Here is a 14,516-nt window from a genome sequence, read left to right as displayed (position 1 = left end):
CTGGATTTTTTTACAAGTGTTAATTAAATACTCAGATCACAGAGAAGCCTTACCATGGCATACAAATCCAGGTAATCTAAAGAACAGTGATGAATGACATAATCTGCTTCAAAAATTGGAACAGAAAAACCTTCCTACTAGGTGGTATGGCAGAATTCCTCACGAGCTCAGGAGAACTTTTTTGTTAAATAACCAAGGTAAAGGCAATAATATATCACTCTTACAAGCTGTAAATTGGAATAGGCTGCCCAGAAGTGGTGGAGGCACCACTGGAAGTGTTCAAAAAATGTGTGGATATGACACCTGAGGACATGGTTTAATGGTGAACATGGTGGTGTGGTGCTGGGTTAATGGTTGGATTCGATGATCTTAAAGGTCTTTTCTATGCAATATTAAGAAAGCTCACACAATGAAGTCTCAGAAGAAACAACAGTTGAGTAACAGTTTAAAATATCTAGAAATGTATAAATCAGAAAGTATCTCCTTCAATACCACCTAATGATCACTTAGTTAACTTTGGCTTAGCAACCAGTTGTACTAATTCTATGCTGTACTTTTCACCTGCAGTTTAGAAATGTCGCTCTTCCCTCTGTTTTGGCTAGGATACATGAAACTAGAGCTGAAGGAAGCAGTTGGGCTGGTGAAATTATAGAGGTCAAATCATATCAGAAAAATACTCCTACCACAACAGGTGTTCCAAACTACTTTGGTGCACATATTACAGAACAGAAACAGCAAAGTTTAGGGTAATGTAACACAACTAAGTAAACCTGACACTTCCTAAAGATTTTATAACTTTGAGTCATCCCCAGCCATTGCCTGACTTACCCTGAATATGATGTACAACACCATTATTTCTGATGACTTACATATTTTTCAGTATTTAGGCCAGTGTGTAAATTCATCAACAGTAAATGTAAGCCTTATTTTACTGGGGAACAAAAAATCCAGACATGCCACAGATAAATCTTAAGAGTTAGCACCTCAATGAGAATTTGAGTAGAAAGACAATTATTCAAAAACACTGAAAAATATATACTATTATAATAGCAAAACTAATAATACTTTCTGAAAAAAGGCCCAGAAATGGTTTCATTAAACCAAAACCATGCGTTTAGTTTAAACATGTTCCTGTCCACACAACATGCCAATCGTGCAATTCTCACATGACAGGAGTCTGTGCAGGGCAAGACCTGATAACAGATAATAAGAATATTAGGCACATTCAGCAATTTACAGGACAAACAATTAATTTAGACCTGAATGGATACATCTAAGAGTGTCCAAGGAAAGCTCTGAAACATTAAACTGCTTCTCAGTAAGGAAAATACATTTTTCATGTCCCCCAGCATCCAAAAAACTATGTCACTACCTCTTTGCTGTCCTTAATGCAGCATCTTGCAGTTACTTAGCTTAAATTTTTCCATAAACTTCACCGGTGCTCAGTGATTTTAGCAAATCCTAAAATTTTCAAAATGAAGGGCAATTAATTGAGAAACTAATCATATTAGTATCTTCTTTCCTTTGTAAGTGACTCTTGACAAAGACATTTTCAAATTCACATAGAACAGTGAACAACCTATAACAGCTTTTGAGGAATCTGAGGTAATTAAATAGAAGAAGCATTTGAGAATAATTTCAAAAACCAACCACAGAGATTAACATTGGTAACTTGGGAGCTTGACAGTAAATTTCCATGATTCTACCTCTATCAAAAAGACCATCAATGATGACAGAGAGAATTTCCACAACTCAGAAGCGAAGTTAAGTATTATTTAGTTATGAACTTGTGAAAATTTTAATCTCTCCGAAAAGCAGCTTCTGTCTTGTATCACTCTGTATATGGGGCCCTGGGATTTCCATTAATTAGAAAGGTACTATTCACATGTTTTACAAATCTCTCCCAAACATCCCAGTTGTACTCTGATTAGTCAATACTCTACTACTCCTCATAATCAACTTTGATCTGCCAGTATTGGAAATTCTGACAGACATAATAAATCTTTTTGGAGAAAAGAGAGGTTACTTAGCAAAAATATTGGGCATCTCAGAGCTCTGTATGTTCATACAAATTCACTCAACTCCTCCAGCTTTCATCTACTGCCGATCAGCTTCCTGCTTAAAAGCATTCCACTTCTATTCTGTTCTGCTCTTTATCAATGAGCGTGTTCCTTCAAATATTAGCATTGCAAACAGTTCCTCTAATTCAGTACTCTTGCAAGAATTCACTCAGTAAACAGGGCCTGTCTCTTGCATTTGTAGACAGTAATGCTTGAAGCACAAACATCTGTCTTCTTAATCCAAAAAAGGACATAATGTGAGTGCTGTGTTTTAGTTACAAACCGACCATTAGCCCTCGGTGGTCAACAGAGCTTTCTTGTAATTTATTATAATTAACTGTCCCTAGGTCACTCCTCTTTTCTAGCTACAGTCTACCACAAAAAAATCCAAAGTTTGTACCCAACAGGAATGTTAACTTTACAAAGTTACAAAACAGTTTCAAAGACTGTTAAAAGTGAGGATGCAATAGCCCTGTTGGGCAGCTTGCAGAAGGAGAAAACCGCAGCCAGAAGAGGATGAAACCAGAGATACTTTATTGCCTTTTAGTAAAACACGTTAAATCTAACATTAAATGTATCAATACTTTTTCCGAACCAAACGTTTCACCACACAGAGCCAGGCCCACAGATAATAATCAGATCTGTTTAAGAAGTGCACAAATGGCTTACTTCATCTCAAGACCTGGATAGCAAAAGAACCTGAAACTAATTCATAACATTTGTGCTCACATGTTAATACCCTAATTTGTTACTGCAGCCTGTAACAAACAGAACATCCACAACTTGTGTGTGTGTGTTTCTGAGGTCTAAATCTCGTGATACTTCTGTGATCTTACAGAATCCCTGGCATTGTTTGCTGAAGAAAACTTCCAGTGAGGTATCACACACCAGCTCAATATGCTGAAGCTTAGACAACCACAAACCTCTGCTCCTTTAAAGTACCAGTGCTCCAAAAAGCAAACTTCTTCCCTCCTTAAAAGATTCCTCAGAGTTGAAAGCCAAGTCCTTGATCTTGGGGTAAGTGCAATGCATGCGGTCAGTGCTGAGCCTCACCATGCTGGGCATGGTTCCACTGCGTGCTGGTCCGCACACCACATGACGTGCCTTTGACATCAAGACTAGATTGGTGCAGTATGTTCCAGCTAGGGCTGCAGAGAAGGCTGACGTGTTGCTTGCAGCTGCTTGCTGATGGTAGCCATACAGTTGGTAGGAGAGCAAGGGAAACATGGCAGAGATCCTGATTCTGGGCCTCCTGCTCCTTTTTCTGGGTATTTCATGTGATTCTGATAAATTTCATTATTTATATTAATTGTCTCTTTTTTATCTATCCATCAACAAGACCACTAACTTTTAAAAGGATGGGGACATGGGAACCTAGAGTTTTAGAATCAGTGTATAATTTTTATTTCTGAAATCAGAGAAACACTTAAAGTTACTGTGGTTTATGGATCAGAGACAACTATAGATGTAACCTCAGAGTCAATAGCTGGAAGTTCATCCTTTGTATAAGAAAATGTTGACATAACATTTTGATTTTATCTTCACAGACACTCCTTTTTTCTCTCCATCTATGTGGAAAATGTGCATGCAACAGTCATCTAATTCAGTTGCGTATCTATGAAAGCAGTGTCTAAGCATAAGTATTTCTGAAATACAAATGATACGAAATTTTCTTTCTCTTTCTTAAAAACAAAAAACAAAAAAAAAAGAAAAAAAAGAAAAAAAAGAAAAAAAAAAGGCTTAGGTATTTTAATACAAAGCAGAAAACAGAAGCAATCATTTTCCAGAAGTTCCTGATGAACCACTTAAGAAAATATTAAACAGTTAATAACTGCAAAATCTCTAGCAGAAACTCCACAAGTCACTAAAGATAAAAGAATGGAAACCACATGTAACATCCTAGAGACTCATAAGACAACATAATGTACTTTCAATACAGTGTGAACTTCCATAGTCTCACCTTATAAATTGGATTTCATATGCCTACAGACACTGACAGAAGAGGTGTCCCTCTTTTTTACATTACATACAGATCTCCAGATCTTTAGAAAGATAGAAAAACGATGAAGTTTTAAAGGAAATCAAGACTTTATCCTAGAGCACAGCCAAGCCTTATGGCAATCTATTTACTGCCTGAAAAAAATGCCTACAAATGTTATATGTGAAAAAATAAGCATTATTTGGCACGGACACTGAACTCAGGCATGTGAGAGTTGCTATGGCTATATGAAAATGATCAGGTAGCATTAGAAACAGAAAAAGAATAGAATTTGGCCATGTCAGATGAAGAAGATGAGTGCTGTGGAAAAGAAAATAATCGGCAGTTTATAAAGAAAAATACACAGTCTGGTAGCTTGTCAGCTGAGCAATACTGACAAACACTTCTGAAACCTAGGCAGTCTTTTAATGAAAATGTCTGAAAGACATTTGTTGATATGTACCAACACCTCTGTAGGTGTGGATATCAATATTCCCTTTAAATATTCTTTATGTAATTCTGGTTTTAAGCACTTCAGATTTGCACAGAAATAAATGGCATCATCTTGCAACGGGGTCACCATCAGTAACACAATACCAAGTAACTCATGCCTTCGTTTAATTCCCTAAAAGTTTTAACAGGAAACACAAATCACACACAAACACAGACTGCATGAAAACACCCCATCCAAAAAATATTATGATCACCTCTGGGATTTTCAAAGCCTCACCTGTACTAAAAATTTCACTAGATCTTGGGTCAAAACAAAAATAGCCATAAATTAGGTTGCCCTCCTGAAACCTTCAAACACAGCAAATCAAGGCTTTATATTTCAGAGCCAAAAGAAGTAGAGTGAGGTGGGCTAAAAGAAATACAGCACCACTGGGTTTCTGAGCAAGGAAACTTTCCTTTCATTTGTGCAGAACTTTCTAATGTTGCCTTGGTGAATCTCCTTGCTGGCCAAAGTTGGCTATTAAAATTGTTTTTCACTTTAATAGCTGCTTTAAACAAAGCACCCCCGTAAGTCAGATAGAGATTTTATGTTGTGTAAGGACACACACACACACATTTATATATTCACACACCATTAGATTCATATGCACGCAGAAACAGGCTTGCATTATCTTCTCTCATAAAAAAGTTCTGCATAATCTGTTCTTTGAAGTGAGAAACATTTTACACACATCTGGATGTACATACACACATGGCACTTAAAACTGAAAGAAACAATTGTGTTTCTAGTGAGTGCTTTCATACTGTGATTCAGCCTATTCATAAGAATAAATTCAGCCATAGAGTAAAAATTTAAAAATACTTCAAAATCCAACTACAGAAACATAATTATGCTATTTTAAGGGTAAGTCTTCCAAGTTGTGAGTAAGGTGCAAAAATGGGTAGGAACAAGCTCGGCTCAAAGCCTGGCCTAAACCCAGCAGGTTTGCTCTCCTGAGAAAAGTTGCTATAACACATGTGGGTCTTGATTTAAACCAGATTTCTGTAGTCACTGTGGCTGGAGAACTGGGGTCATATTTTTTAAATGAATCTGCAGCAGAAGGAGTACAAAAAAATCTAAATATTCCATTCTCTTTTCCTATTCACTAGCACCCACGCAGGACCCCCTAATGAAGTCTGTCCACTCCACCAGACACTGCCTGCATGCATTTCTTGCTTTCTGATGTACATCTGCCTTCATCATAGGAGAGGAATTCGTTTAAATTTGCAATTTAAAAATTAAATCCAGCTGACTGAATCTTTCTCTCAATTCAATATTTAGGAAGAGACCTTTAAGATCGTCAAGTCCAACCATCAACCCAGCACTACCACTGTAACTTCTAAACCACTAAGCAATATAAAAAAATTTTTTCCTGATATCTAATCAGAATTTCCCCCTTCTCAGCTTGAGGCCATTATCTCTGATCTTCTCATTGCAGGTATGGTAGAAGAGACTGGCCCCCACCTCAACATGACCTCATTTCAGACAATTGTAAGTAGCAATGAGGTCCCACCTGAGCCTCCTCTTCTCCAGGCTAAACATCCCCAGCTCCCTCAGCTAGTGCCCATGTTCTCCAGTCCCTTCACGAGCCTTGCTGCCCTTCTCTGGACACACTGCAGCACCAGAATGTCACTTTTAAAGTGAGCGGCCCAAAACTGAATGCAATACTCAAGGCGAGGCCTCAGCAGTGCTGAGTACAGGGGGACAATCCCTGCCCTGGTCCTACTGCCGCACAATTGCTGATACAGGCCAGGATGCCATTGGCCTTCTCGGCCTTCTGTGTTACAACAAAGCTTGATCATTTTCTTGTAAATGCAAAGATTGAAACAAATCCACTTGAGATTGTAAAAGCTAAATATTAATGCTGTAAATGTAATACACTGTGTTTTCCCGTTATTTATACTCACAGCTCAGGTTCTGTGTTGTCTTAATGCGTACAGTAGCATACAAAACAAGTATGAGTCTCTGCTGTGAATTCAATGGGGTAATTTGGTTGGTACAAACATTAACACCAAGAAAACAGTTTTTGGAGTGCTAATCTATTTTTACATTTAAGCCTGGAAAAAAAATGTAACCATGTTGCCAATGAAAACCAAAAAAACTTTCCCTGTACATTTCTGCTGGCTGACACATCATGTCTGCAAATAATAGTCTTTTTGTAAAAAATCTTTACTTTACACAATACGAAAAGAACAAATAAGATATATGCCATCTTATGAACATTTACTAGAACTTTGACATTTTGGCAATGCAGTATAGAAGCTCCTAATGTATAGACTCAACTCTTCAACTAAATAACTCCTCTCTTTTAAGGCGGAGATAGGAACTCAACCCCACATTACCACTTTCTGCTTGAAATGTACTACAGTGTACTGTGATATAAGATGGGTTTCTCAAAGAAAATAATTAGAAGAATTGTTTTTTCTCATGCTATGTTATATACTAGTGTATATATATATATATATAATATAGACCATCTTCTGAAACTGGTAACGAACAAAATCTGGAGCCCATTTCACAGAGAAATTTCAATAGGAACATATTTTGGTGATGCAAATGAATACAATTTCCCAGCCTCAGATGAATGTCCTGGGAAGGATTGGAAAGAATTCTGAGTAACTGCTACCAAACAATGGTTTAAGATAATCTAAGGTAATCAAAGATTTCTTACTCAAATTATCACTGGAGAGATAGACCCACCATGAAACCTAGGGAAAGCAAATTCAGCTGCTTCTTGGCTCACCTCACACAGGTGCGTAAGGCAGAAGAAGGCCAGCAAGAAATTGTGCCCACTATATTTATTTATTTATATAAAAATAAGTGCTGTTTATCTTAAAATTCCTTCCCTTTGTGGAAGGGGGAAGTGCTGGGGAGTGCCATACACAATACACTAATTACAATCACTTTCTACTTCAATAAAGGAAATACAAACTTCCTGCCTTGGCAAAGGTCAGAATGTCTCAAGCAGGTGAGAAAAGGACCATGTAAGTGCCTAGACAGAAATGTGGAGGAAAAGTATTTCTTAAAATTTCTATCCGTGTGCTAATCCAGAAAGTAGACTACACATGTAAAAAGAGCTGCCTGAATTATTGGTTCTCCTTCTATGATAATTATATTTTTAATTATATGGACACCAAAATGTTAAATAATCTATAATGCTCCACTAAGTTCTGACACTTGTGGCTACAAGACTCTTCACCTTTTGCAGAGTAAGAAGTTAAAATTAGTCTTCTAGGCATACTATAATTTGGTTAGTAATTACTTTGTAAGTATTCTTCCCAATTCTTCCAAGTGCATCTACTATTGCTATGAAATCATTGCTGAGTATTGCTATTACTGAGTGGGCACTTCACTCCAAAGGGAACTTTATTACTTAATCTAGCACTGAAATGCTATCTGTTAAGAAAGCAGTAATGTTTCCAAGATGGAAAATGATACATGAATACAAAATTCCATAGGCATGTTTTGATTAACTAATATTCCCAGGATAGAAGATTTCCAGTCAATTATTATGTTCTCAAGAATATATCTGGGACTATCAGTCAATTAATATGTTCTACATAACCCTGAAATTTTTATTAGTAAAACAAAACCTTAGGGCCACTAACTCCAGATCAGTAAAGGTCCAGTACACCCCCCAGATACTTGAAGACTCCTTTCTTGGACAGTAAACAGCAGAAATTAAAAAACCCATAGCAGTAACATAAAACATTGTATATTGAAATTATGCAACTAACATCGCATATGCTTACCTTCATCTTTCAGACAGTTTCTTTGCACTGCACCCTATACACTTATCTACACATTTTCGAATTTGAAAGTCAGCTTTTTAAAACCAAAGGTCTTCATGTTTTTCAGGTGCAGTGTCTACAAATGTTCATAATCTACAGGAAATTATGTTATACACACAGAGAAAACCTACATATATGACATCACATGACTGGTAGTCTACTCTGCTCCCAGGCACAGGGATCCACATGAAAGTTGGCATGAGTAAAATTGCTAAGCAGCTAATTTAAGTAGAACTGGATGAGAAATTAAGTTGCTGTTTGAGGAATATAATATTTTCCATCAAATACATGATTTTACAAGTAAGATTGGTTTACTCTGCCCAGCTGAGAACCAGGTAAATTCAGAAAGGTAAGTCTCTCCTGGATAATTTTGAAAGAGAGTAACAGAAATTCTGTAGAGGAAAGAAAGAAGAAATTCTCCATGTAAGCGGGCTGACCAGCATCCCACAGGTCAATTTCAGCCAGACCAGTTCCTTGGTCTTCCAATGCCTAAAGCCCAACAGCTGAACATTACTCATCAGATTTACCACTCTGTCCTCACAAAAAAGGAGTCATGGTGTTCTAACACAGCTAACATAGCTATTAGAAATGGCTGCTGCAGTCACACAGACCACAAAGTGGGTAACAAAACTGCAATCACACTCCTATTTGTGGAACAGTTGGCCTATCATACCCTCCACAATCATCATATAAGCTCAAAAAATTCTGCAGTGCAAAGCAGAGAGTAGTGAGTTGCTTTCTGTTACCTGGAACCATAGCTCTCAGTATTTATTTTACAATAATTTTAATTGCACAAATACAGTAATTACCTTAGCACAACAGTTTGCAAAGTTTTATATGTTGCAATCATCACACAGTGTCTGCAAAGAGAAAACAGTAGACTCAGGCTACTCAACAGGCCCACAATAATTGGCGCATGAGCGTCCAGCAAGGTGAGCTTTGCCAGTAAAAAACCAAAAAGATAAGAAGAAAGAAACTTAAGAACACTTTGAAGATAATATTTTCTAGGACTTCATTAAGTATAACTGCATAAAAGCATTTATTTTACATCCATGCTTTTTAATTGTTAGTTAAAACACACTTCAAATTTTCAGAACAGTTTTTCACTGAAAAAAATGTTCTTGACTCAGAAAGCTGCAAGAAAAGCTATGTGACGTATATCCGCCAACTGCTGACAAACTTTTACCACATATCCACCATTGCAATTTTAGGAAAACTGCTCTGTCAGATTGTAGTGTGTGATAATTGGTAAATTCTGACTTTGTGATTATCAGGTTTCTACTATCTCAAAGATGAAAGAAATGTTTTTATCCAAATGAGACACTCCTAATTCCAACAATATCCTACCTGCATATTCCTACGTGTTTCAAAAGTTGCAAGAACATCTGTATACCTCCTACCCTATAATTCCAGTTTCTTTTATTCAGACTCTTATCCCTCTGCCCCTACCTTTTCCCACAGGGTTTTTCCTTCTGGCCAGAAAAATTAGTACAAGAACCTCATTCCACATACAGTTCTTTCAGGTTTTATTCCCCAATCAAAAGCAGGATGCAATACAATCTCTCTCAGAATCTTGTTCTCACAAGTATTTGCCCCATTTTCATAGTGAAGTGGTTTAGATGCAATCAACGGACATATGCTGAGAGCCATTTAACTTTTTCTATGTTTTTTTTTCCATCCTCTTGTTATCAATTCTAGATCTTAATCCTTTTATGTCTGGTATGCATTGTGAATCACAGACTAGCCCTGGATGTCTGGAAACTGCTGGACTTTCTTAAAGAACATCATCATAACTTTTCCCACCCCAGAACGCCAGGGTATTTATGTGCACACTAACTTGTGAGTGAACATAAAACTTTCTGCACAATATGTAATACATCTCATGAAGTTAATTTCAGAAATATAAGGTTTGTTCACAGGAATCATGTGAACAATTCAATACAGCCACAGAATAACATGGAAAAACAGTTTCTTGACCTCAAAGCCTCATGAAACATTGACTGTGTCCACTCCTATTTTTAGATGTGTGCTCTGCAGTGCCATATTCCTTAATATAAAGCTGACCCAAATGTTCCAATAGCAGACGTTGGTTTCTCTTTGATAGCCAGTGCATATCTCTGCTTTCCAAGTTTCTGTAAACACATCATTATAAAGAAGGCCAGTCTTACTTTTCCCAGCCTTCTTTCTAATTATGTGCCTGCTGCCAGGAAACTTGCCTTTTTTTTTCTTTTTTCTTGTCTTCACTACTAAAATTTAAACAAATGTCTGATGTATGCTGCAGAGTTCGAAAAGAAGAAAAAAAATTCAAAGCTGTTACTGTTATAAGTTACAAAGTTACTAACAACAAATTCCCTTCAACACCCAGTGATAAACAGACAAAAAAATTTAGCTACAAGAGTACACTAAGTACTAGATCACCAAATATGTCTTCCTTATAGACTTATGAATCCCACAGAACAACCCAAAACGCCAATGTTTTGGTTAATTTTGGTTTAATTTTGGTAAGAAGCGGTAGTAAATCATCTAAAAGATCAAGTCTCCTACCCATTACCAACTCTCTTCAGAACTATCACTGGGTTCCTACAGAAGTCTCGTACAAAGAAGGCTGGGAAGGCACTCATAGTTCATTGCTCTCTCATATTAAGGACTGATTTAGTGAGTCTTGGGCTACAGAGATGCACAGAGCCGCTGCCGCCACAAAAGCATCCTTTCTCCGTTTGGAAACACCAAGGGGACGGCCGGGGTCGGCAAATAAAGTGCATCAGCCAAACTCGAATGCGACTACACACGATGTAGCAAACTAAAAAAGCAAGAAAGAGTCGATCAAAAACAGAAGTACTCGAAAGATAGGCGGTCAGCCCGGTCCGATTACAGCATGATTTCATGTACCCTGACCTTTCGCCTCCCATCACCGCTTCTGCCGTGCGTTCACCTCATCTGAAGAAAAGACGTCACTAGGAACTTCTGAAAGTACCCTGCCATCTTACCTCGGCGACGCGTAGCGGGCAGTTCTCACATACCCCAGCGCAAGTTCCCGGGGACGCGGCGAGCGGCGGAGCGGAGCGGAGCGGAGCGGCGCCCGCAGGTACCCGGCGCTATATAGGGCGGGCCCGGGGCGCAGGCACCGCGCCGTGACTCACAGAGGAGCCGCCGCCGGCGCGTCCCACTCCGGCAGCTTCACGTTAAGAGTCCCGCGGCTGCCCCGGGCGCCCCGAGGCGTGCGGGAGGCGTTACCAGGCTGCCGGGAACGGCAGGGAGACGTGCGTTTCCCGTAGCGAGTCGCCATCGGGATGTTTCTACCCGCTGCCGCAGTCTAAGCCTAAGTGTCCCTCGGAGCTGCAAGAACGGTGACTTTGCGATACGCTTTTTGCCAAAAAACGCTCGGGTCCCAGGCTGGAAGTTCACTTTTTTTCCGTCCAGGAACATCCATAGCCAGCAGAGAAACTCGAGAAGGCTGCAGCAGCCTAGTGAGTAGAGGAAACATCCCAGGCTCTTCCATATTGTCATACAACTGCACAAAAGTGTTGCTACCAGAATTTACATCAGCTTTTCTGCGAGGCAGAAGTTTGCACGATTTCCACATCATTTTTGTCTGCATGACAGAATGGGTTGGGATGGCTACACGTTTAATGTGAAACTGTGGAAGCAATGTCTTAAATTGTTCTGCCAAGCCCTTTAATACTTCTGCATTCTTTTACAGTAACACTTATGCCACTACTGATCGCTACGAAGTCCCCAAGTGTTCAGATTAAACTGAATTTAGAACATTTTTCAGAAAAAAATGTATTATGCTATTGCACTGTAGTCATCTGTGTTACAAATAGTCTCCTGTGTCTTCCTCATCTGCCAAAGAATAGCATCAGTGATCAGAAAAAATTTACCATATGATGTAAAAATCTAGCTGTTTTGTGGTCTAATTATGCAAAACCTTACAGAGCGTCAAACACACACTCTAAAGACATTAATTACTACTAGTCATTCCACTAAGGCCTTCATCTGAAGGTAGAAAATTCTTTCATTTTTCCTCTTCTTTTTTCTTCCTTTTTTCTACAAGAAGATAAAGAGTGCCAGATTTGTGTTGCTGGTTCATACCCTTCTTACTAAAAGCCACTTGGCTGAGATCCAGTGTTTCTTACAGGTTACATGCTAACATCAGTTTTGCAAGTAATCATAGAATGCAACTAATCACTAGTAACATCTACTTAAACATCTGCTTAAAACAAGATGGATTATCTCAAAAGATACATCTATAAAATCTCTATTCTCATGCTTAGCCCATGGAGGGGATCTGTGGTATCACTTCCATTTTCTACATCATGAGCAGCAAATGAGCGTACGAACATTCTGACTTTTATCTCACTGTTCAGCGTCCTGGACAAGGGTTAAAAGATTTTAGGCATGGATGAAAGCAAGGGTGATCCTCTTTCTTTTTTGAGCTCCAGTTTCCAGTCAGTGTGTATTATAGTTCAGCTGTGGATGCCTGAAAATCTGTTTGCTTTACAAGAACATCACCATAACTATCTTCCCCCAACTGGTATGAACCTCTAACATGAGCAAGACCTCTACCTGAGAAATTTCATTCCACAATGGACAATGCAGAACCAGGTAGCACTAAAAATTTCTCAACCCCTTTCACACTTTTTCACCATTAAGCCTTCTTTAAGACTCAGAACTCACTCCACATCACTCCAGAATATAACAGGAAGAACAGAAGAATGCTGCCAATTAGGAAGAAGGGTGGGGAAAATAAAGTATCTCCCCACTGCTAGAACAGAGAGTGGCATGCCAGAACCTGGCAGTGAGAAGGCTGGCACTGCACGAGCACTCTGTTTGCAGTTCTGGTACACGACCTTAGGGAAGAAGCATGGTAGCCCATACACATAGTATTAAGATAGCACAAAGATAAAAGGAGTATCACTCATGGCTGATCAGGTCTCTTTATGATTTTTGGTAGGTATGCTTGTTGAGAACAGTATTTTATGTAAAAAACAGAACACAGTTCTATTACAGCCAGTAATAGGTGCAGATAATGTAACACAAACAACAAAGAGCAGACCGATGTACAGTAGGAAAAGTCAGTGACAGAAAAACAGTACCTGGGCTTCACATCTCTTAACTGCAACTTCTCCTTTGTATTTGATTATAACAAATTGAGATAATACTGCATTAAAGACATGCATTAAGGAGTTCTCCAACATTTCTTCCGTCACAGCTCTTAAAATCTTTGCACGTAAGAACTTTATGTGTATGAATATGTTCAATTCATGGGGATGGAAGATGAAAGCAGAGACAGCTTGTGAACATCAGCTTAGTTCAAGACACTTGCTTTTCTCTGACTCCACAGCATATTTGGGCATGGAAAGTGGAAATGAAGCTCAGCTTACTGGGAAACAAGCATGAGGCATAATGTAAGATAAAGATCCAAAGAGAAAAGAAGTAAAACCATATGCTTAACTTAAAACTTAATATGATCTGTGATTCTTTCTTGTAAACAACTTTGCCTATAATTCCAGTCCCAGGAGCATTTGTTTCTAGTTTAAGGAGTTTCCAACTATATCTACAGCATGGCTGGCAAACTGAAATGAGGGAGACTAATTTACACATAAGAAGACAGTTGCCTACAACTCTAATTAAGTCCTAATATTTAAAAGAAATAATTAAAACATAATTATAACAAACAGCTTTTGGAAAAATGCAGTAAAAGATCTCAACAATTCATTTCTGTGGACCAGGGAAGATAATGGTAGATGTCACTAGTAAAGCAGGCAAACACAAAACTGCCTGAAGTTTTTTGCTAGCATTCATTCAAACTTTGAGAAGCTTCACAAAATTAAGATTTACTTTTCAAACCACCCTGTAAATAAAATGGAATTAGTATTGTTTGAAGTACAAAAACTAAAAAGGATGACTTCAGAAAAGAAAAGCTGAAAATGAAGAGAGAAAATGTTACACAAAGTAATCACATCCTCAGCAATGAGTGAAAATAAATGAAAATAACTCAATGGACTTCATGAAAGAGTCTGTCAAATTCTTAAACTACTACAGAATAATTTGTAGTATTTAAATATGACTTTTTGCCTGCAGTGTATCTTCAGTGAAGGAAGTGTATTTTAATAGTATACATGTATTTTCATTCACAACAGCTGTTTTCCAGGTGCTACTATACTACAAAAACTACACACTTCTATTTCCTT

The 14,516-nt window shown here is 38.2% G+C and overlaps 1 protein-coding gene across 9 annotated transcripts in view; it reads right to left on the bottom strand.

Annotated features, from left to right (window-relative positions):
* PALLD (palladin, cytoskeletal associated protein) overlaps positions 1–14,516 on the bottom strand; it is a 190,328-nt gene that overhangs the window by 56,038 nt on the left and 119,774 nt on the right. The window contains exon 1 of one of the 9 annotated variants that reach the window (XM_082281943.1): positions 11,310–11,422. The exons of 7 other annotated variants lie outside the window; for them this stretch is intronic. The gene's annotated coding sequence lies outside the window, so the exon portion shown is untranslated. Of the gene's footprint in view, positions 1–11,309; positions 11,423–14,516 lie in introns of those variants that run through there. One more of the 9 variants, XM_082281937.1, reaches the window with a different exon arrangement.

The sequence above is a fragment of the Coloeus monedula genome (genome assembly GCF_965178545.1).
Source record: "Coloeus monedula genome assembly, chromosome: 5".
NCBI classification, from domain to species: Eukaryota; Metazoa; Chordata; class Aves; order Passeriformes; family Corvidae; genus Coloeus; species Coloeus monedula.
Note: the sequence above shows the minus strand (reverse complement) of the source record. Positions and strands in the feature narration are given on the sequence as shown.